Source organism: Ursus americanus, chromosome 3 (assembly GCF_024610735.1).
Source record: "Ursus americanus isolate L20-20 chromosome 3, mUrsAme1.1.p, whole genome shotgun sequence".
Classification (NCBI taxonomy): Eukaryota; Metazoa; Chordata; class Mammalia; order Carnivora; family Ursidae; genus Ursus; species Ursus americanus.
Genome location: NC_142129.1, coordinates 81,647,931 through 81,672,677, shown reverse-complemented (window position 1 = coordinate 81,672,677; position 24,747 = coordinate 81,647,931). Strand labels below are relative to the sequence as shown.

General features: G+C 36.8%; 1 protein-coding gene and 1 pseudogene across 9 annotated transcripts in view; both read right to left on the bottom strand.

The window, feature by feature from the left end:
- Positions 1–24,747, bottom strand: part of MAGI2 (membrane associated guanylate kinase, WW and PDZ domain containing 2) — a 1,265,804-nt gene that overhangs the window by 317,104 nt on the left and 923,953 nt on the right. The window lies entirely within an intron of this gene.
- Positions 11,954–13,070, bottom strand: LOC123789504 (protein Wnt-2b pseudogene; annotated as a pseudogene).

Here is a 24,747-nt window from a genome sequence, read left to right as displayed (position 1 = left end):
GAGAAAGCTGAGGGTTGGGTTTCCTAATGCTATCTGCAGAAAAAGACCTGGAATAGAAAACATGATGCCTGATAGGTCTGCAAGGTATCCTGATGCCTAAAACATTGGGAAAATCCTGGAAAATGCTTCACCCCAGTGAAAAATACTACTCTTATAAAGCTGTTAGAGTCTGTCCGAGCTTGAGTTCCCTGGCATGGAAAGAGCCAGTCAATCCCACAAATTAGGCTGCCCTGCAGGCGTGTCTTAGATGCCAGGCTTCCAGGAAATGTTAAAGGCTCAAGTGGAGCTGTGATTTGTACCTGTGGTAACATCGGACTGGGTAGAAATCATACAAGCAGTGACAGTGTGATATGATGTGGGACTCAGCAACTTTGCAAGACTCAACACTATAAAGTCAAACTTCTCAAAAGCAGGGGCACTGTGAAGAAATAGCACTCAGAGCATTCTAGAGGGCCACATGGTCTAATCGAGGGAATCAATAATTTTTGATCTGTAATGGCCTTTTGAGGCAAAAAACACTGGAAATATTAATTTGTACACAGAACATCACTAGTTAAAGTATTAATTGATATGATAATTGGGTCAAGGTCTTAAGCGACATTTTCACTCATAGTCTCAGAGTCTTCTTTAAGCTGGCATTTTCAGAATCACCTCTGATACACACAGGGCACACAGTCCAGGGTGGAAGTGTAATCCACAATGATAGTTTTAAAAACATATTAACACACCTTTCTTTTTCACATTTCTCAGTGGGTGACTCTCCCTCTATTTAAGCACTCACCTATTTCAGGAAATTCAGGTCTGCTTCAGTGGGGATCTAAGGAAGAGTTAAGAATCGATGTCTAACTTCCATTTGCCTTGGATGGGAGTAGGACATGGAGGTGTAAAGCCCTGGAAGACAGGACTCAGGGTGTGGAGTCCTTACAACTCTAGACAAGGGCCAAAACCATTCTGATGTAAGCCATTCTGCAGCAGAGACCAGCAAGACCAAGAACAGCTCCTAACCCCAGACCCATCCTCATTACCATAGGGATACCTACTCATCTACTACATGGTTCCATCTTAGATGACAGGAGAGAAGAGACCCATTAGGGAAAAAAAAATCTGATAGAGATTTTGAGCTTTAATATTGACAGACTGGTGCCCTCCTCCCTCCCCCATTCTCAATAAGGCTATTTTAAACTAAAAAAGGGCAGAAAAAAGCCCTGAGTTGGCAGGTTCAAATTTTCTTATCCTCCATCAAAATAACCAAGGCTCCAAAGCTATCTAAAACTACAATATGTAAAATTTGCTTACATATGAGTTGTAGTTTGGAAATACCAACCTTTCTGTAATAGCGTTAAGTCAAAATCAAGTTAAGTATATAAATAGATATATTTGACAGAAATAGAATGGCTTTGGCGTCAGACAAACCTGATTTGAATTTTGGGTTTTCTAGGACCAACCTCAGTTTTTTTATCCTGCACCATGTTATAAGGAATGGAAATGTAGAGTGCCTGATGTGCTTGGCACTCAATAAACATTAGGAGCCACTCTGAATACTATTATTGCTGTTGCTGCTCTGTCATCATCATCACCATCATCAGTGACATCATCACCATCATCACCATCATCAGTGACATCATCACCATCATCACCATCATCACCATCATCACCATCATCACCATCATCATCATTGCTGTCAGTAATAATTACAATAGTAGCAGTAGCAGGACCTGACAGAGTAATGGGTGCTGAGGGAACTCAGAGTCCATATTTGGAGTTTAGGGAACATAAAAATTAGTAGTGGTTTTGCCTCATAATTATTGGAAGAAGGTTTCCTGAAATTATCTGAAATATGGAAAATAGCTGATAAAAGTGGGTGTGGAAAATACGGACTGGAAAATTATTAAGTAGGTAGATCCTTTTCATTCTATTCCTGTGCAAACTTGGCTTGAAGGCTTCAGAATTAGAAGACCGACATTTAGCAGTGGAGTTGAACAATGGGAGAAGGGGCCTGGATTATAAAGAAGATACTTTGGTGCAAAGGGAGGCAACTGGGGTTCATTAGAAAAACTATCTGAAGACAAATACAATTATGCCTGATTATAATGTTCTATTTAATAGACAGATACATGACTTTTTCCAGAGATATTATGCTCTGGCTTTTTGTTAGTAAAAAAGCAAAGTAACAAGCATATTTAAAATAGTTTCTTTAAAATATGCATCAGAGTTCAAGTGCTCAGAGATGTTTTTTTTAAAAGAAAACAAGAAAATGTATCAAAATAGCGACAGTGCTTATTTCTGCATAAAGAGATTTCAGTGTTCCTTCCCTTCAAAAAAAAGTTTCTTTAGTTCACAAATGAAAATCACATCAGTACTATAAATACAGCCCTTGAAGTAACAACTATAATTAAGATAATGATATTTTCATTAAGACATTCTCTTTGTTTGATCTGATGACATTTTTCTTTTAGTAAAATTTTAAGTGATTAAAAATCTATTTCTGCTCAAAGATCAATCAATTATTGTCACTCAGAGATAATACTTGAGAATAAAGGATGAAATCTGTGTTTTAGAATCAGTGTTGGAAAGAGGATTTTTTTCACTCGGTAAATAAATAAAAGGTGACAAAGAACCTGAAAGTTACTTTATTGGTAGTGAACATTAGCATACTATACTCAGCAACCTAATAGAGATACAAATAAGATAGTCCTAAAACTGCTGTGATTTAGGAAGTTCCACAGTGACAGGGGAAAGCTGGAAAACTCAGCAAGCCCAGATGTCACAAGATAGACTGAGAAGGACTCCGTGGGAAGCGAAGAAAAAGAAGCAACAAAGAACGAGAGGGAAAGAATATGGTACACTATTGAGAAAAGAGACTTCTATTGAGTTCTGAAGACTGCATCATAACCCTCTGCTTTTTCTCCTTCATGGTGAGAAACTTTGAAGACAGGAAGCATATCTTACTTATCTTTGTATTCCCCAAATCTAATATTAAATGTTCAGCATAGGCACTTGTTGAAGGAATAAATGAGAGCCTGTGCCCACTGTGGCACTGAGAAAAATAAAAGGTCATATACCTGCATGTGAAGAACAACCTCAGCTTGGGTAGTGCAAGAAATTTTGGCTTTTCTTTGACATTTATACCTTAATTGTGTCATTATGTTATGTTATGTTTGTTTGTTTTTTTCCCCACAAATGTTAATTCAACTTTTAGTTAGGTATTCTTGGGGTGAGAGTGTTTGTTTCAAATATTTCCGGATGTTCTGGGCTGAGGTGGAAAGGTAGAAGAAAGAGTTGATATTGGCCATGTTCCAGAAATCTAACTTCCTACCTTGTCATTGCCCTAACATGGGTATTAGGATTAAAGAAAATGTTTTAGTAAAGAATATGAAAAATAGGCATTACAGTTTTAGTCACGTCGGCTTTGGTAACACAGATTTTTTGGTTGTTTTTATTTTCTCTTTACAGATATTGTGTGCTTTTAACAACCAGACTAATACTATTATTGTACATTTTACAATAACATGGATGAAATAATACTGTGCAAGATTTTTATGTTTTCTTAGTTTAATTTTGCAAACAATAACCCATTGTATACTTTCAAATTTATTCTTTTATATTTGAGACGTAGACACAATCTTTTATTGAGACAGATCCCAAATTTCTCTCAAACTCTTTCTAGGGGCAATATATTTAAACTTTTATTAGACTCAGAATTTATTGCAAGTGAAGGTGCCCAATATCACATGTTTTCAGCAAAATACACACAAATCAATGAGAATATTTCAGAAAATCACAGGAATGAAAAATTTTCAGATGTCATTTGGCTCATTTCCATTTCTTCTAGTGGGCTTTATATTTACCATAGTGGAGAGAGATAAGGATCAATGCCTTTTATTTTATTTTATTCACTGATTATTCTGTATTTGAACATTACCAAATTCATTACTCATTTGTGCAAGGTTTATTGAATTCTGCGCTAAGAGCTAGAGAGAAAACATTTTCTGTGAAAGGGATTCAGTGTACAAGTATACATTGGAGATACTGTGGGTTTTGTTCTAGACCAACACCACAAAGCAAATACTGCAATAAAGTGAATATTTCAATAAAGCAAGTCAAATGAATCTTTTAGTTTCCCAGTACATACAAAAGTTGCATTACACTCTAGTGTATTAAATGGGAAATAGCATTATGACTAAAAAAAAAAAAATGATGTACATACCTTAATTTAAAAATGCTACAACATGCTAACCATGCCAGTCATAATCACTAATCACAGATCACCATAACAAATAATAATAACGAAAAAGTTTGAAATACTGTGAGAATTACCAAAACGTGACACAGAAACACAAAGTGAGCCTATCCTGTTTGAAAAAGGGCACCAGTAGACTTGCTCAACGCGAGGGTGCACAAATCTTCAATTTGTAAAAAAACAAAAACAAACAAAAAAGCAAAAACAGAAAACCTCAGTATCTTTGAAAGGCAGTAAAGTGGAGCACAATGAAATGAGGTGTTCCTGTATAGTAATGGGGAGCTAGGTAAGTAGAAGAAATTCTATAAGTTGGGAAATGTCATGGTAGAAGTATGTACAGGTGTTCAAATGAAGGAAGGGCCATTTATAGGAGGGACTGAGTGGACAGTAGACACTTTATAGAGAAGCTTCCCTACAGCTCATCATAAAATATGAGTCAATACTTACCTGGCAACTCTTCTTACTGAGAGGAGTTTATATTGAAAAAAATCTTAATAAATGCTATTTACGTCCCTAACCCAACCTATCCAGGAGGTTATATTTTAAATTTTTCATGGTCAAAATTATGCCCCTTCCTGCCTCACCTTAGTTATTTAGCACCACAGAAGTATTAAAATCAGTTATAATTGATTGATACTGCGTATCAGGCACTGTGCTGAGTGTTTTACATGAATTGCCTCATTTGATCCTCATGGCAACTCCACCTGGGAGAGGAGGGATATTCTTTTACTGATCTAAGCAGTTAAATTATTTGCCCAATGAAATTCTTTTTGATGAGGGTGGGGAATGGTGGTGCTAGAATCCCTTTGATAGGAGGAATCCTTTATGGACTATCCTTTCTCAGAACTCCCAATGTCCTAAATATTGGTAAGAAAATGGGGAGAGCCACACACAGAGAAAGATCTAGCCAACTGTGCATCCCCCCTTTATGAGGAATGCCCCAGAACTCTGAAATAATTTCCACACTGTTCCTCAGTAAGAGTCTAAATTTAGGATTCTTAAAATCTTTGGTATTGCATTTCTTTGGTCTGCAATAGATGTAGAGAATACCTGCTTTGGTTGTATAGAAAGATATCATCATATAGTACCTCAGCTAACATTAGAGTCATAACGTATCATCAGTATTTATGCAATAATACAGGTTATATTTATGAGGACACTCAGAAACATTAGAAACTAAAAATTCATCTTGCATTCATATGACAAGAAAATATGGATGTACTTGGAAGTCTATTTCATTTTATTTGAATTGTAATGCCATCTGCCAAAACTCACTCTCTCAAAAAGTACTGCTCTGACAGCACCAGAAAGGAAATTTGTGTGAGAAACAGGCATCTGTTTTTTACTTAATTTACAAAAGACACATTTTGTTTGCATTCGTAAGGGCATTTTGCAAATTTACTACCCAATTAATATGTCATTCTGTGACAATGACAAAATAATCGGATTCTTAAATGAGTCTCATTTCTTTTAACTTTATAAAGCATGAAAAGATTATATGGTGTAGTACAGAAATTTACTTTCAATTTATAGTAATACCATCTTTTCTCTACGAAGACGACACTACTAGCATCATCTGGGCATTAGCTTCAGGTAATTTCTAATAATGACAATGAATTTGTGCCCCGTCATCCTTGCCTGGTTCCTACTGTGATAGGAAGTTTGTACATTTGTGAAATGATGAATAGGACCTACCAAGAGTTAGAGACTGCGGAAGAGAATGAAACAAATTAAGTTTCAGAAGAACGGGCTCCATGATGATAAAATCTTTGAAGGTGTGTGGTGAGAGCTAACAGTGGTCAGACGTCTGCCCAGCTCTTGCACAGAGACATAGAGTAGACTCTGTATTTAACATGCTAGATACTGCAGAGGGGATACACTAACAGGTGAGATCTTTGCCTCTGAATAATTTATAATCTACTTAGAGAGGTAAGAACATCTAATGTAAAAATGGAAATAGATCCATAAAGAGTATTTATGAATAAAGGTGCAGGGATGACTTAGTATACATAAATGTATGATTTCAAAGTATGTCTTTAATTTTCAATAGCTTCAGGACCTCACTGATTTTCAAGTAGAATCATGAAGGAAGCGAAGAATGGAAGTCAGGCAATACTTGGGAAAAAACAAGATGAGTTCAGGCATGGGTTAGGGAGAAGTAGGTGGGAAAGGTGTAGTTTTGCAAAGAATGAACATGGTAATGTGTATGTACATTGTAATATAATCATCTATTTGGAGAAAAGAATTTATGTTAGAAAATAATAAAGGGAAAGGTTGTATATGTAATGTAGATCAACTGATGGATGTTTAAAAAGTAAATTCTACCTCCAATGTGGGGCTCAAACTCACAACCCCGAGTTCAAAAGGAGCATACTCTACTGACTGAGCCAGCCAGGTGAGCCTGATGGAAAGTTTCTGAATACTGGGTTGAAGAGTCTTAAGTAATTAGAAACCATTGCAGTGTCCAAAAAAGGGGGGGGGGCAGGAACACCATAATAGATATATTTGGGGGAAATCTTAATTAGGTACTTGCATTCTTGATATTTGTACCATTAGTATATAGCACATACCCAGAACAGTGCTTAGAATACAACAGAACGATGAATGATTAGAACAAGGGGCTAATAAGTTGGTATTCAAGGGGACACCTGCATTTCTGTGGCTGCCCTGATTCAAACCCTCTTTCCTATATCTTATTTCCTACATTTTCCTTTATTAAATTCTCCATAGCACCAGCCTCAGTGGGTGGGGGGTGCTTTGTCCAACTACAAAAGTTGAAAAGCCCAGATACTTGATTTCTCTAGAAACTTGAAAACTAGGGTATGGACCTGTTTTCAGTCCAGATTTGGGCAATCAGACACAACCACATGAAATTTTAAATCTGGAGTTAGTGATGCAAAGAAGCAGCAACAGTGAAGAATTTATTCTAGTGACAGAAGAGCCTGCCACAGCTGGTTCTGGGGGCGGCCATGGCAGTTTGGCCAGAGAGAGCAATGCCTTTCTTGGCTCATCCTTGTTGACTCTGGTTGAGATTCTGGCTAGAAAAACTCTTTTTGTTTTTTTCTTATTTTCCAAGTCTGTTTTTTTTTTTTGTTTTGTTTTTGTTTTTGTTTTTTCCCTTTCTCTACCTTCCTCATGATTCTGTAAGCTTCCCAAGCCTTTCAAAAAATTTTTCATTTTCTGCATAGAAGAAGCAGAATCAGTTTCTGTTGTTTGTACTTAAGAACTGTGATAAAGGAATTCCAGGCAGGAGATGATTAGGATCCTATTTGGAGACAGTAATGATGGGCAGAGTGAAGAAAGGACACAAGCGAAAGACACCAGACAAGGAAGAATCTGCAGATCTGGTAACTGGCAAGACATTGCTATTCTGTTCTTGCTTCACTACACTGTTTGCTGGAATATGTGCATGACGTTGCCTAAGGGATAAAACAGAGTGAAACAAAATATTTGCAAGTATATACCCTAACGGATTCATAATAAAGTGTTTGTGGAACATGAGAATATAATGTCTGTAAGTGTGATATTTCTTCAGAGGATAGAGTAAACTGGGGGAGTAGTGGTAAACATAAATGATTTTTTAAAATAAAAATGTCCTTCCATAGGAGGAAAGAGTAAAGCTTTCATGAGTCACTATACTTTTCAGACTAGTATATGGTTATGAGAACCATGCTAATTGTTGTTTTCCTTGACTTTCTGGCCTTATCACCAGCACCTGTTGCCTAAATTTCAACATGGATGAAACTTCATCACAGTCTTTACCCCCCATCATGTTTTCCATTGACTTGTTCTGTTCTAGTGATTGGCACTGCAGCTGCCAGATGCCCAAACTAGAATGAGCCACCATGAATTTCTTCCTCCTCCTGATTTTTTAAGAAGTCCTTCATTCCACTTCTTAATTAACTCACATAGAATTCCACTCCCCTCCATTCCTGTGGCTGTTGCTAAAATCTCATATCTTAACTGGAATTTTGCAATGGTTTCCTAATTGTTCTCTTTGCATCTAACTTATCCCTTCCAATCCACCCTATTTCCTACTACCATAGTAAAAATTCAACAAATCCAGATTCATTCATTCATTTCCCCTTCCAGAACTTTTGTCCCATTCTTTTTGCTTTCTAGTGAGAATGGCATACTAGGTCTGCCATGATCTCATCTCTCTAGGTGCATCTCCTTTCTCACATAAACCTCCCATGCTCAGACTTTTCTTCATGCTCAGGCTCTACCACAAGCCCTTGACTCTTGGTTTTTGCATATGTTGTTTCTTTTATCTGGAGCCTACTTCTCACTTCCTTTTCCCAGCTAAATTCTGCCTTCTATGACTCACGTAAGTATTATCCCTGACCATCATTCTTAGCAGGTAGCCACGGCTATACTTCTATAACCCTGGTTCAAATGTTACAGCCCTTATCATTTGTAATATAATAGTTCATTTTTCTCATCTTTCTCCACAATTAGTTAGTGGGGACTGTGGGGACCACATAGTTCACTGATCTTTGTATCCTCATATCTCAATGAGTTTTGTATTTCTAGCATCTAGGCTTTGCCCAAAGTTAGGTCCTTAATATATATTTTATAGTAGGAATGAAAAGAGCACATATTCCGGGGCGCCTGGGTGGTGCAGTCGTTAAGCGTCTGCCTTCGGCTCAGGGCATGATCCCGGCATTACGGGATCGAGTCCCACATCGGGCTCCTCCGCTAGGAGCCTGCTTCTTCCTCTCCCACTCCCCCTGCTTGTGTTCCCTCTCTCGCTGGCTGTCTATCTCTGTCAAATAAATAAATCTTAAAAAAAAAAAAAGAGCACATATTCCTTATGAAATCTAAAAGATTTTTATAGCCACACTTTGGCTAATTTTATCATCAATAAACAGTTCTTTTTACAAAGGTGAGAAAAGGTCTAAGGTATTTTCATTACCTAGCACTTGGTCTACAATAAACCTGGATCTGTAAGACACAATATACAACTGTTTCCAAAATGTTCAATAGTCAAAATGCTAGATCTTTTGGAAGAGGAGAATAATTTATTAAGCACCATTCTTGCCCCAAGGGGAAGGAAAGTTCAGAAAGCTGCCTTGCCTTTTCCTCCAACTTCAAAACAGATTTTCAGAGACAGGGTCTTTCAGTAACTCTTGTTTAATGCAAATATCTCTTGTACTATGGCAAAAACAGAAGAGAAGGTGGGGGGAGTACAAATCAAATAGAAGGAATTAGAGATTATTTGATAAACAGACTAAGAAAATTCCTTAAAATTTTAAAGTCCACTGGAAAGAGAAGGGAAGAGAGGAAACAAGACAAATGGTCAAAAGTGCAGAGAAAGCCCCAGCTCCACGCCTACTAAGAATCAACCTCAACAGAAAATTGGTGTTGCCTTCAGCTTTTGGCTTCTTTCCCAGTGTTCTGTTCAAAGAATTCCCTCAGCTTCATCACCCAGCTCTTCAAGGTCAAAAAACATCCACAAATAATCAGGCTTTGACTCAATCTGTGTGGCAATTGGACTCTGCAATTTTGCAGTTCAATATGGGGAGGGGATAGAAATGACCTGACACAGAAACTCTGTGGTCTAGCATTATAGATAATTTCCTAGTTACTTAATATATTTTCAATCTTGAATTAATTTGGAATACCATGCTAAAGAGAAAAAGTTCTACACAGGTGCTATTACTTTTCAATTTTCTGCTATGAAAGCAGTTTTCCTACTAAAAAGAATTTGGAAGACTTATGAAATTGAAAAAAAAAATAAGAATAAGATGAAAGTGCAAATACATTTTTTTTTTAAACTGGAGATTTTTAAATTGAGGTATAATTGACATTATATTAGTTTCAGATGTGCAACATAATTATTTGATAGTTGTATATATTGTGAAATAATCAGCACAAGTCCAGTTAATATCCATCACTATACATGACAATTTCTTTCTTGTGATGAGAACTTTTAAGATCTACTCTCTCAGCAAACATTCAAATGTGCAAAACAGTATTATTAACTATAGTCGCCATGCTGTACATTATATCTTCATGATTTATTTATTTTATAACTGGAACTTTGTACTTTTTGACTCTTTCAGCCATTTGCCCACCTCCCACTGCCTGCCTCTGACAACCACTAGTCTGTTCTCTGTATCTATGAGCTTGTTTTGTTTTGTTTTAGATTCCATGTAGCAGTGACACTATATAGTATTTTTCTTTCTCTGTCTGGTAATTACATTCTTAACCATTTGTTTTGTATAAAATGGATATAGAAATACAGTATGGGACTAAAAACAGATACCCAAAATCCAGAAAAAAGTTCATATAAAATCATGTTGGTTCTAGTAAGAATGCAGAGAACATGGACAATACTGTCTATTGAAAACAGAGCAAAACCTTTTTCTATGAGGCTGTGTGCTGTTGGGTGTTGGAATCACCTCCTTATCACCGTTGAATCTCCAGGTCTAGTCCAGTGCCAGGAACATAGAAGGCACTCAAGAAACATGAATGGAATAAATTAGCCTACAGGAAATTTGGAGAGAGTATACCAATAGTTTTAAAATGACTCCTTAAGGTAAGTTTAAAAATAATCAAGATAAGGGGCGCCTGGGTGGCACAGCGGTTAAGCGTCTGCCTTCGGCTCAGGGCGTGATCCCGGCGTTATGGGATCGAGCCCCACATCAGGGTCCTCCGCTATGAGTCTGCTTCTTCCTCTCCCACTCCCCCTGCTTGTGTTCCCTCTCTCGCTGGCTGTCTCTATCTCTGTCGAATAAATAAATAAAATCTTTAAAAAAAAAAAAAAGTTAAAAAAAATAATCAAGATGAAATATAATCTCCACACAGAGAAGTGATTAAGGAAAGAACAAGTCAGATAAAATCATACTCCATTAAAAAAAATACCCTCCAATGTGATTTAGCAAAAAATCCAAACTCCATACCAGAGCCTACAAGGCATTCCATTCCTGCTGACCTCTCTGATTTCAGGTCCTAGCATTCTCCTCTCTGTTCTCTTACACCAGCCACACCGGTTTTTGTGGTGGTTTTTGTTTTGTTGTTGCCACTGTTATTTTCCCTGTTCTTCTCTGGATGTGTCAAGCCAGATTCCACTTTGGGGCTTTTATCTTTGCTCTTTCCTTTACCCGGAATATTCTTCCTTAAATACTTTCATAATCAACTCCTCATTATTCATGCCTCCTCAAATACCACATGCTTACAGAGGCTTGACCATGCTATCTAAAATAGCTATCCCCTTCCCTTCACTCAATCCATTACCCTACTTTATTTTATTAGCATTTTTTATCATACGAAGTTTTACTATTTATTTCCTGGTTTCCTTGATCTATACTTCATTTGAGTTCCATGGTATCTTAATACAAAGTAAACGGTATCTTGTTGAATAAATGAATGAATGAAAGTGAGAAATGTAAAATACTATGAAAGTATGTTGAAGTACAAAGATTGCTATAATGTCAGAAAGGATCATGGCATACAGAATCCAGAAAACAAAACAAAACAAAACAGGGGATTAAATCTTTGACCCTAAAAGAGAGCTCTAACTCTTAGTTATGTTTCTTGATTAGTGCAGTATTGAACAAAGGGATACCCTAAATGAATGACATGCATTTCTCCTTGCTTCCTAGTTAGAAATTCAACTTTCAGGTACAATTAATTTGATGTGACCTTGGAGCATGTTGAGCATGACATCCCAGAACATGATCACCCTAAGACATGAAATTATGCACAGAGATGAAAATGGTTATTTTAATAGCTGGTAACAGATTTTTTTTTTCATTGGAATGTTTATATAAAGGAAAACACCTGAATAATTTTGTTTGGTTATAAAAAGCAAGGCCCTATGAGTTTTACCTGTTTTTTTTTTTTTTAAGAAAATCATGAAAAACAAAAGGGAAAGATAAACACTGCTCTGCATGAGGAATGAAAATAAATTTAAGGAAGGGAAAGAAGAAGCAAAAGATAATTGAACCTATGAAAACATACTGATGTCAAGGAGCCAAAGTAATTCTACAAATATATATTTTTTTCCAAAGGAAAGGAGAAATGAGACCTGACCATGTGCTTTAGTGCAACTTATGTCATTCTGAACACCCCTACCTCTTCCACTCTTCCTTCTAATCTCCAGTGGGGCAGTCAGGAAGACTTTCAGTTTCTTACAAGCCCTGTCAACTCCTTCCCAGGGCCAAGGAACCAGTCAGAACACCAGAGTCCTTCTGGATTACTCTCCAGGTTCTTAAATAGAAGCTATATAGCAGCCCAGAGTTGAGGGTAAAGGAAGGTATGGGTGCAAAGATCTTGTGCTTTTGAGTCAGGAGGTTTGAAGGAGAAGGATGAGTGAGATATTTCTACGATCAGTTCTGGTCCAGCCACTGTGCCTTCGTGGGGGCCTTGCCAAGTATGGACGTCTGCCATATTTCTGCCCTCCTTGCACTGCACCACACAGCCCCAGCGGAATGTGCAATCACCCTGGACGACAGGGGTGATTCGAGCTGCGTCATATCCTCAGCCACAGCCCATGATTTCACAACCGTCCGTGCCTTGCTGCAGACACGGCCCGCAGTGCCTAGGGAATCTGCAGCCTTGTCTAAGACACAGTACCTCTGGGGAGTTGTCAAAGTAGACAAGGTCAGTCCGGGCGGCACGGCCATAGTGTTGGTGGCTGCTGTGATGCTGGCGCCATTCTGGGTTGCTATCACCTGCACAGCCCCATCAGAGCATCACTGCAGGTAATCACCCGTGTGGCAGAAGTCCGAGAGTGCATACAGCAGGTGCGCAGAGTACAGGGGCCACTAACAGCACGGCACTTACACCTGAGCTTCAGAAACCGCAGCAGAGCCATGCGACCAAAAGAGGTTTAATGTTGCATTTTAAATTTCTTCACCCCACACCCACACACGCACATTGCTCAAAGCATCAATACATTCTGTTAACCCCGCTATGCATTATGTGAGAGATTTCTAAAAAGATCAAGGAAGCAGAGTTGAGCTCCACATCTGGGGTGGCCTGGAGAGATCAACTATAGAAAGTGAAATGTGAGGGCACCTGGCTGGCTCAGTTGCTTAAGAGTCTGCCTTCGGCACAGGTCATGATCCCTGGGTCCTGGGATCGAGCCCCATGTCGGGCTCTCTCATGGGCGGGGGGCCTGCTTCTCCCCCTCACTTGGCTGCCCCCCCACCTGCTTGTGTGCTCACTCTCTCTCTCTGCCAAATAAGTAAATAAAATCTTAAAAAACAAAAAAAAAGTGAAATGTGAGTGAGATCAAGAGTATGATGGGCAGGAACTCAGAGCTAAGACATGATTTTAAGAATATAATCCTCCAGAAACTCACAGAAAGCTTGGTTAGGACTCAGACACTGGAACAAGACTTTTTTTTTTTTTTAATATTTACTAACTTTCAAGGTTATAAAAAATAAGACAGAGACTCCAGTCTTACCTATCCATGACTTCACTTCTAATTAAAGACTGACCATGACCACACTTCTATCTCCACAGTAAGACGGGTTTCTATCTAGTTCCAGATAAGTTTCCAAATAAGTAGAGGGCAACATATTAAATTTTCCTGCCCTCTTTAATTGTAATTCAAAGAGGACTGGGATTATTATATTCAGTTCTGGTAGCAACACTGGATAGCATGACAAACTAAAAATTAAACACTGTCTATGTTAGGCTTTAACATTATCAGAGAGGAGGGAAAAAAAGGGAGACATAAATCCTCCATGAAGCAGAACTATATGTGTCAGTGTGTGTGCTGTTTGAGAAAAAGCCAAGAATAGAAATTGGCCATCTACATGCTGTAATCAGATAGAAAATTCTTCAAAGGAATGTCAAACTGAATCAAGTAATCCATGATCAAAGACAAGTCAGAGACTGAAACAACAGTGTTGACTCAGTTGACCAAGTTACTAGGAGGAGGACACTTGAAATGACATGATGATACACTACTGCTGATTTCATGTCTGGTTCTGGAGGCTGCTGATGAAAGTTGCACATCTGAACTTGACTTTACTCTCCATATTAACTATGCCTCATAACATCACGCATCTAGAAAATCCCTTGTCAACCAGCAGTTTACCATCTCTTGTTTGATTATCTGGAACGTTTGTAATATCATGGTCACCCAGCTGGCCTGAACATTCCCCTCAGCTTGACTACACTTGACTATGGTTTTCTTCCTGACCATGGGCTCCTGACCTCCCAGTTCTCAGGGTATTTGCTTTAGAAACTTGCAACTGTAAATTATTTTTCTGCTTCTGAGATATAAATCTTCCATGACCCAGAAATGTCTTCGTCAAGGAGTTGGGAGGCATCCCTTCCAGATGAAATCACCAAAAAGATACCAACCTTATCTCCAGGTCTCTGTAGGAGGGTAGGAGTCTAACTTAGATAACTGCCAATTAGCAAACATAAGTAAATGACCTAATAATTTTGACCAAACTTCCCCTTCCTCCACCCCCATAGTACTCCAAAGATTTTCCATAAGCCTACCCCAGTATTTAAAAATCTTCCTGCCCCCCCCCCCCCTTTTTTTTCACGGCAGTTGAGTTCCATCTCCTTCCCCTATTGCAATAGTCTTGAATACAGTCACCTCTTTAACTGTTAACTCTGTCCAGGGCAAATACTTTTTGCCATTGGACAGATCCATTTTGTCATCTTTGTAAATCATTTACTCTCTTGATATCAGGCAATACTTTCCAGTTACTTTTAAATCAGTAAAATATTTTTCTTTTTGAGATTTAGAATAAATGTAACTGAAATGGATATTCATGACAGAGGTAGTGAATGACACATGCACTGAAGACCAAAAATAACCAGTCTAAGATATGAAAATGTAGATAACTGAATAATACTAAGGAATGATTCAATGAAAAAATACTCTCCCGCTCTTCACCCTGAACACACACACACACACACACACACACACACACACACAAGCACAGACACACAAAGAAATATTAAGACATTTTAGACACACAAAGAAATATTAGGACATTTTAACCTAATGCCACACACAAAAATTGCTCAAGGTTGGAAAATTTGAAAAATCTCTGCCAAGTGCAGAAATCTTCTTGATATATGAAGTGCGAGAATGTCTTTAAACCTAACAGCAGGGTTTCAACTATAGAATGCTAAGTGTTGAATATTCTAGGAAGAAGCACTGCTTGTATCAATACAGCTACGGAGGGTGGGTACAGGAAGCCATAGCCTTTATTGTGGATAAAGGCAAAAATACATGCATAAAGTTTGATGATTATTCATCAGATAAGTAGATGCTTAAGATCCAGAACTCTTTTTTTTTTTTTTTTTTAAGATTTTGTTTATTTATTTGACAGAGAGAGAGAAAGCAGGAGCAGGGGGAGTGGCAGGCAAAGGGAAAGGGAGAAGCTGGCTCCCTGCTGAGCTGGGAGCCTGATGCAGGGCTCAATCCCAAGATCCTGAGATCGCGACCTGAGCCAAAGGCAGACGCTTAACCAACTGAGCCACCCAGGCACCCCAAGATCCAGAACTCTTAAGGGTAAATAAGCAACAACAACAACAAAAAAACCCCAAAATAATTCCCAACAAAAAAACATCCAAGGAACACATTTGGTTTGCCAGTTCTTCTTGTTTAAGTAGAAAAGAAAGTAACATCCACATTTTGTTTATGAAGAAATGCTTGACCGCATTTGGTTTGCTCAGTTTCCTGACTTACTATTGTTCTTATGATAAAACCTAACTGTCAAATAGAGTGTATTGACCAGTATCATCTAGTTTATTTGGAAACAGTAGGTTGTCTAAGATTCTCCGGAGAAAATCTTTTGCTCCTTTTTCTTCTGTTAATAAGGGCAATTAGAAACATAATGGTCCGTTGTGACTGGCGGCTTCCTAGTTAAAACTTCACAGCAGCAGCTGAAAGCCTCGCTACCTAGGTTTCTCTTCCAGCAAAGATAAATACTCCATTATCTACTTACTTCAGTCAGTTTAACTAAATTCAGCCCAAATCATCTCTCATAAAATTGATTATAAAATGTTGTCGAGTCTTTATTGAACTAAAATTAGTTATTTAGTGTGCAGGTCTGATTTTTTAATCAGTTGTTATCAGGGCTGTGAAAAGGAGCGGAATAAAAAACCCAAATGTACAATCAGACCTGCGTTTTTACTCTCACAATTTCTTAATAAAAGAAAGAACGTTCTAGAGACAATTAGGTTCCTGGAGGTGGTTTAATTAAATCATTCAGACTATGCTAAAATTCTGTGGGCAATATCTGATGAGGAGTGGCCTTAGTTTGAGGTAAATTTACTATTGAGATCTGGGCTGATCACGCTATTTTTAGGTTGAAATGGCATATGACATCATCATCCACACACGACTGGAAAAAATATTTCTTGGTAGTAGAACTAAAGTATTGGGAATTCATGTTCAAATAGTCTTCTGGTCATTTCTGTGGTTTTGGGAAACAAGATGTAAGTTGATGAATGCTATTTCCCTTATCCTGCCAAATAACATGCTCATCATTCAGCTTGATGTCCCATTGCTTAATACGACATGAGTCATTTCTTTCTGGGGGCATTTTCTCTATGATTGTCATAGTCAAATGTAAACCGCAGATCAGACTAAGAAAAGCAGACTTCTTTTTTCTGTATATTTTATCTTATAACTATAAATTCTTACACAGCAATTCCTGAGTCAGCCTTCAGCCAGAGCGGTTTCTAATCATTTTCATTCACTTAAAAAATAACATCTTTTCTAATTCCCAGGAGCTTTAGTGTTGTGAAACCCTAGGGTACTTTTAGTCCCCTCAAGGAATAGTAACAAAATTCCTTAGAAACTAAAAGCAACAACAAGAAAATCATATTCTAGGACAGATCTGTAGTATGGGAGAAAATAAAAATGAAAGCATAGATTGATCCCCAAGCATCTGGAAATCATCAGTGTTCATCAGCAACCTTGGTTTTCCTCTAGGTATTGAAGATTGCAGTCTTTCAACTCTTTGAAAACCTGAAGTGAAATCTCTCAGTGTTTTAATTTGCATTTCTTTGCTAACAGCTCAGTTTAACATTTTTTCATACGTTTTTAGATATTTAAATTCTTCTCTTTTTACTGTTGTTGAATTAACTGTTGTGTCCTTTGCTCATTTATCTTAGTGTTCTTTATCTTTTTGGATGTCTTTTTTTTATTTAAAAGAATTTATTTATAAGTAACTCTACATCCAACAGGGGGCTGGAATTTATAACCTGGAGATCAAGAGTTGCATGCTCTACTGACTGAGCCCGCCAGGTGCCCCTAGACAGTCTTTCTACCTATGTAAATTCTTTTATGCTTTCTGTTGTGTTGTTATATTCAGGTTTGTTAATCTCTTATTTTTATCCTTGTAGATTTCTTGCTTCACTTTTAACTTGAGAAAGATAATATTCATGCATTTATACTTCTTTCAAGGGGTAAAATTTATTATAAAATCAATGACAAAAACAGTTTATGTTAGATTTTATATAATTTAAGATGCATGAATATTTCCTCATCCGTAAAAAAAAAAAAAAAAGGAACAATAATACTTATAGCACAGGACTGAGGTAAGTATAACACATAGTAAGGTGTAAGAGAGGATAAGCAGTTTTAACACATTCCTTCCTTCATTTTCTCCACCCCTCCTTTCTAGATAACAGGTGTAAAAAAACTGCTGTTTCACAGTGCTTCTTGTCTCATGTTGAGTCCTGCTCATTTCCTACACTGAAATGTTCCCTACCTTTATCCTGATTCTAATTCTCCCATGTTTGATAGAAACATTGCCTCTGCTCCAATGACATGTTTTATTATGAAGATTCTATTAATTTTGTTACCTACCTACAACGATTGTGCATTCCTTGAGAAGTTGAGCACAGTGATTGACATGTAGTTGTGTGGTGTGTGTATGTATGTGTGTGTAAGCCTATTCTTTTCCTTCATGTGTTAAAAATTTTCAACTAACACCATGCTATAATGTTTTATTCCCTATGGTGTTACAAAGTTTGCAATGATAGTATATATTTAGCGTTGCAAAGCTTACATTTCAGTAATGGTTGGTTTCTTCCTAGACTTTTATTTATTTATTTTAGAGAGAGACAGAGTGAACACACAAGCCAAGGTGGAGGGAGGGACAGAGGGAGAGGGAGAGAATCCCAAGCAGACTCAGCTCTAAGTGTGGAGCCCAATGCTGGGGCTTGATCTCCCCATCCTGATATCATGACCTGAGCAGAAATCAAGAGTCAGATATTTAACCGACTGAGCCACCCAGGCACCCCTCTTCCTAGACCTTTAATGTGTAAAGCCGATGCCAGATAAATAAATCAAAAATAGATTAAAATGATAAACCAATCAACTAATTTTAACTCTTGGCCAAATTAAGTAACTATTTAGTAATTACAAACGTATATTAGTAGTTACATGAATTAAAAATAAATTTTAAGTAAATAAATTTACTATTCAAATACTTCTATAAATATATAAATATTATACAATATATGTGATATGTGCAAATATATTATTTATATATAAATATATAATGTATGGAAAAGTATAATTAAAAGCAAGTTTTAAAAATACCAAAATATTAGTTTAATATATATTTTATATATTATTAATATAAGTATATAAGTAATGTATTACTGGATCAAATTTGATTTGATTTTACTATTAATTTGTCTCTTTTGTTATGACATTTTTTTTCAAAAATTGAATTAACAATAAGGTACTTGGGTGGCACAGTCAGTTAAGCATCTGCCTTTGGCTCAGGTCATGATCCCAGGGTCTTGGGATTGGGCCCCAAGTCAGGCTCCCTGCTCCAGGTGGGCGGGGGGGGGGGGGGGGTGGCTTCTCCCTCTTCCTCTGCTGCTCCCCCTGCTTGTGCTCTCTTAACTCTCTGTCAAATAAATAAAATCTTTAAAAAGAATTGAATTAACATGTAAATGACTTCTTCCTTTACTAAGGAACTGCAAATTGGAGTTTCTGACCACTGAGGTCATGCTGCCCAGAAACAGCATTCTTTTCTAAAATTTTAAATAATTTCCACAACTTTTCATCAGTTTGCAAAAGTGGAATATAGATTTAAACGTAGCAGGATAGGCCACCCCAAAATATCCCGCTTTGGTATAAGGATTATTGTGAGCTGAGACAAGAAGAAGCAGATAAAAGAAAAGCTCTCTGCCCTCTGTCCACCCCTTTGCCTAAAACCAGGACATAAACTTGTACATGTTCTCCCCGTTCTCTACCAGGAAGGACACAAGTTAATGACTTCAGACAACTCTGGACCTTTATCAGCCCAGAGACCAGAGGACACTATATATAAACAAACCTTACTAAAACTAGCCTTATCTACCATTAGTTTCCCCATATATTTGCCTTCTTATAATCTGTTCAAAGTCCTAGAAACTCAGTCTTTTCCTTTGTCTTGTCATTTCTCTAAAAAATTATTTTTCTTTGCTAAAATGCAAAAAAAAAAAAAAAAAAAAAAAAAAGCCTTTTGAGTTCCTTACCACTGAGTACTCCACATAAATGCAGGATGCACCTGTTAATAAAAAGCTATTTGTTTTTCCTTTGTTAATCTTTTGTCAGTCTAATTTGCAGGCCCCCAGTCAATGAATCTGAGATGTGTAGAGGAAAAAGGAGTTTTTCCTTCCACAGATTCAACTTTTAACTTATACAGGCTTAGTTTCATTTTAAGTTAATAAGTATTACTTATTATTTTCAGTGCCAAAACTTATATTAGATATTTCTGAGGCAAAATCTGAAATAATTTTATTCTGAAAGATAATTGTTTTTGGTTCTGATACTTATTTCAATAGGGACAAAATCATTCAATTAAACATATATCTTTAAAACGTAAACAACTCAATACATAGTTTATAAGCCAAAGACATGGATGGTAGTGTATTATCTTTTGATCAATTTCTCTTGAAATCAAGTAAGTCCTTTTTGTTTCATACTGACTTCCTATTCAGAACTCACACAAGAATATTTCAAAATATATGAGGCGATTCTCATTCAAAACTATAGAATTTTAGCTGCCTTTTCAAATTGTGTACTAAATGTGTCAAACACAGTTATGTAATATTAGAGAAGCATAACAATTATAGAAAATATGTCAACATTACCAGGGAGAGTTTATCTTAAACACAAAACTACTTCAGCTTTTTTAAACCAAAATATTCTCGTTGTTAAAAATAATCATTTTAATAAGTGTTGAAATAATTCAGTATTCATAAACCCATTTTTACACATTAAAAAAATTCTTAACAATTGTTAATTAGCCTTGCAAATGGACTTTTTTCCATTGGCACATTTGACTTAGGAAAAGTTTACTTAAAAACAATAGGTAGATAATTGTCTATAAAAGACAATAAGACTTCTTTTAGGTTAATATCTGTACAATGTATCTGGAAAATATTTGTATCTTCTTGATTAGTAAAATACTGTAACACACAGAGATACTGGGAATTGGTGAATAATTTCAGGAAACACTGCAATTTAGAACTGCCTTCAGTCAGAGGGTCATAGATAAAAAAGTGTGCAATTATTAGCTCGTTATATGTAAAAGCTTGAAAAATAATTGTGTAACTGAATTATTTTTGTTGAAAATGGCTATCTCAACCTGGAAATAGACTGCAATACACTAAAGAGACAATTGATAGATATATTAATGACCAAAAAAAAAAAAAATGAGACTTTTCAAAAATACATTTGAATTCTCATTTTTGAAGAGAAGAGTTCATGACCCAGCCTCTAGATTTTTCCTATCTCCAGCTCTCTTCTAACACAGATGATAGTAACTTCATCCAAAGAGAAAAGAGGATTTAAATTCAACTTTCCTCACTAGCAGCTAGGTATAGCCACCTTGATTCACAGAAAGTTTATGTGTAGGTTTGATTTCAAATGTTTATAAACTGTAAACACAGACGCTGAACTCACATTTTTCCTTTAAAATGTGGACATAAAATTAATTCCATGTTTTTCTCTCTGGACCAGTAAAATATAATAAAGCAAAGCTATTTTTATCAGAAAAAATATGATTTAAACTGTCACTGCTGGCTGATACATACTGATTTATGAGTATCCCATGAAGAAGAAAGATAGAATGTCATTTTCCTTAGGAAACTTGATACTAACCATTCTCAGATTGTTATATGCTTGTATTATAACAATTAACATTTATTTCAACGTTATATAAATAAAACTTTATAGTAAGCTACCATGATAGACTCATATTTTTATTTTTTTCTCTCAGAAGAGTCATTTTCTCACATGACAAACATTTTGTACTGTTATGAATTTATTGTAGCCATGGTAAGGATAAAACTATGAGCTCTAATATAAACACTTTTGAGAGCAAAATAAGTATCATTGTCCATTCGCATATTACTGCATACTTTCCTAGGATCCATTCATGACTATGTCATAATGCTCATTGCCACTAGATAAAATTATACCTGCCACAGGAATTTTCTAAGTGTTTCCTTATTATGTTGTAATGTTGTGGGCTCAGAGCACAGAAAAAAAGTCTGTAAAACCCTGTTCGGAAGTAGCAGTGACAACTTTCTAACTATTCAGATCTAGCAATATTTTATACATTACTTTTACAAATACACTTTAACAAGCAATCATTGAAGTAAAGCAATAGTGTGAATTTAATTGGAAGTAAGTATTCCCTAAGCTCAATGCAGGCAGGAATTCTGTGCTCCTAAGAAAAGGAAGGATCTAGAGAAGGCATCCAGCCTTTCACTCCCCTTTAGGCTAAACTAGGTTTGGGTTCTGTTCCCATGGTGCTCTACACACTAAGTTCAGTTAAGCAGGCATCTGTCAAAGGGTAGACATTTTTACTCTATATTTATCTGATTTACCATTAGGTACACGGACTTTGAAAAAGATCTAATGGATAGTAAGTCAGCTCTTGTTGAAAGGTATTTTTATCTCTTTAAATCCAAATTATTTTAGAAAATGGGTAAAGAGTCTTTCAGGGTTTTTCTTATATGAACTTTACAATACTAGAAAATTCCTCTCACGTCTTTGGGTCACAATATGAGGCTAGCAGACTCCATGGGGATGAAGTAGATTTTCAAAAGCTTTCCACAGTAGTTGAGTAGAGAGTTAGTCAAGTTACTAACAACGAATGGGTTTGGGTTGACAAGAAAATTGAGCCACGGGGCGCCTGGGTGGCACAGCGGTTAAGCGTCTGCCTTCGGCTCAGGGCGTGATCCCGGCATTCTGGGATCGAGCCCCACATCCGGCTCTTCTGCTATGAGCCTGCTTCTTCCTCTCCCACTCCCCCTGCTTGTGTTTCCTCTCTCGCTGGCTGTCTCTATCTCTTGTCAAATAAATAAAATCTTAAAAAAAAAAAAAAAAAAAAAAAAGATAGAAAAGAAAATTGAGCCACTGCCTCTAATCATCCTTTGAAGAAAGATTTGCATACTGACAAAAATACAGGACAAGTCCATTACAACTAATTGGACCAGATAGGAAATAAAAGGAAGTGCAGTTGTGTGTTTTATTGAGGTACATTTGTGTTTTTATGTCTAATCACAGCAGTATGGGAGCTGGTTTTCCTCCAGTATGTCACAGATCACTAGTGTTACCAGAGAGGCCCCTCATGGGAACATCGCACTTTGCTGCCTGAAATGAGCTAGGAAGCATATCCTTCACTGAAGCAGGGGAACCTGACATGACATGGATAGTATGACTTCTCTGCTTCAAGTGCTTCGTGCAGACCACTGCAGACATCTCAGGGTGACTCCTTCCTTTATCCTTACGCCTAATTTTATATGCGTTTTATCTCCTTCATAGCAATTATAATGTATTGTAAAGTATCTGCTGATTGCTTTTCTCCCTCACTGTGTTTGGAGTCGGGGACTGGAATTGGGGACAAGATCCACAGCTTCTAATTTATCTTTGATACCTAGTGCCTGAGGAAAGGAGAGAGGGAGAAAGGGTGGAAATGATGCTGGGTTTACTAGTTAAAGTCTGTTATATAATTACTACCTACGATGCACTGCCTCTCATGAATTTTAACCCTGGTCAGTTAGAAAATATAGACTTGTGTCATCCACTTTGGTAGCCATTAGTCACCTGAAATGTGGCTGATTCAAACTGAGATGTGCTATTAGTAAAATATACCCATGGAATTTTGAAGACAGTAAAATATATAATGAAAAATTATTTAAAAAATAATCCTTACGTTGATTACCTGTTCAGATATAGTATTTTAAATATATTGGGATAAATCAAATATATTAAAACCTATTTCATGTTTTTTTTTTTAAAGATTTTATTTACTTATTTGTGAGAGAGAGCACAAGCAGGGGGGGAGCTGCAGATGGAGACGGAAAAGCAGGCTCCCCACTGAGCAGGGAGCTCAACACAGGGCTCATCCCAGGACCCCGAGATCAAGAACCAAGCCGAAGACAGATGTTTAACTGACTGACCCACCCGGGCACCACCTATTTCATGTTTCTTTCTACTTCTCTAATGTGGCTACTAGAAAGTTTAAAATTATATATGTAGCTCATGTTGTATTTCAGTGGGACAATATTAATATAGACCATTTATGAATTTACCTTTTAGCTGGAAACAAGGAGGGTACAGGATGAAGGTAAAATATCAACAACAATATTATGGAGTATCTCCTAAGGCAGGAACTGCTAGGCACACAATAAATACATTATCTTACTTAATTCTCATAATTGTTACCTTTCTTATGTGTTTCATTGTACCTTTCGATGATAATACTTATGATGTACTATTAATTGTCTACATGTGTCTATACCCTCAACTGGATTACAGGCACCATGAGAACAGGATCCTGTTCAGTTTTTTCCCCCCTCTTGGTGTTATGACCTTAACATTCAGCATGATTTCTAGCACACAGTATGCTCAAAAAATTTCTGTTGACTGAATAAACAGATACCTGAAAAAATCTAGGAAAAGTTAGTCTTAAATGTGGAAGCTAAGGTCCATAGAAGTTCAGAAACTTAACTTCACTCACACAACTGTAATTTAAATCCAAGATCACCGGATTCCAAAGCCTGTATTTTCCCACTGTATTTCAGGAGAATTAGAAAAAGATCAATTAACTCCAAGTAAAGTAACTCTGAAGAACTAAGAGGAAGGTCAGTGAAGAAAATAAAACCATCAAGCCTAATGCATTTACTTTTTGGATAAAGACCCTTATTACACGTGACTTGTTCTCAACCTTTTGGTGCACAAGATTTTTCTTTTTTCTTTCTTTTTTTTTTTTTTTTAAGGATCAAACACTTTCTTAATGTCATGTTACAAGTTTTATTTTTAATATCTCTTAAGTGAGAAAATATATTACAGAAAGCTATAATAAAAAGAGCAGTGTGTATATGAACAAGACATACAGATTTAGCAACTTACTTCTTAGAAAATTCTTTTGCATATGCTCTCTTGTCCTGCTCTGACCCCAGGCTATGGGCCATTACTATCAAAAGAACTAAATTTTCTTGTACGTTTTACAAATTTATTATCCCTGTTGCACTGGGATCCTGGAAGGAGAATCATCAGT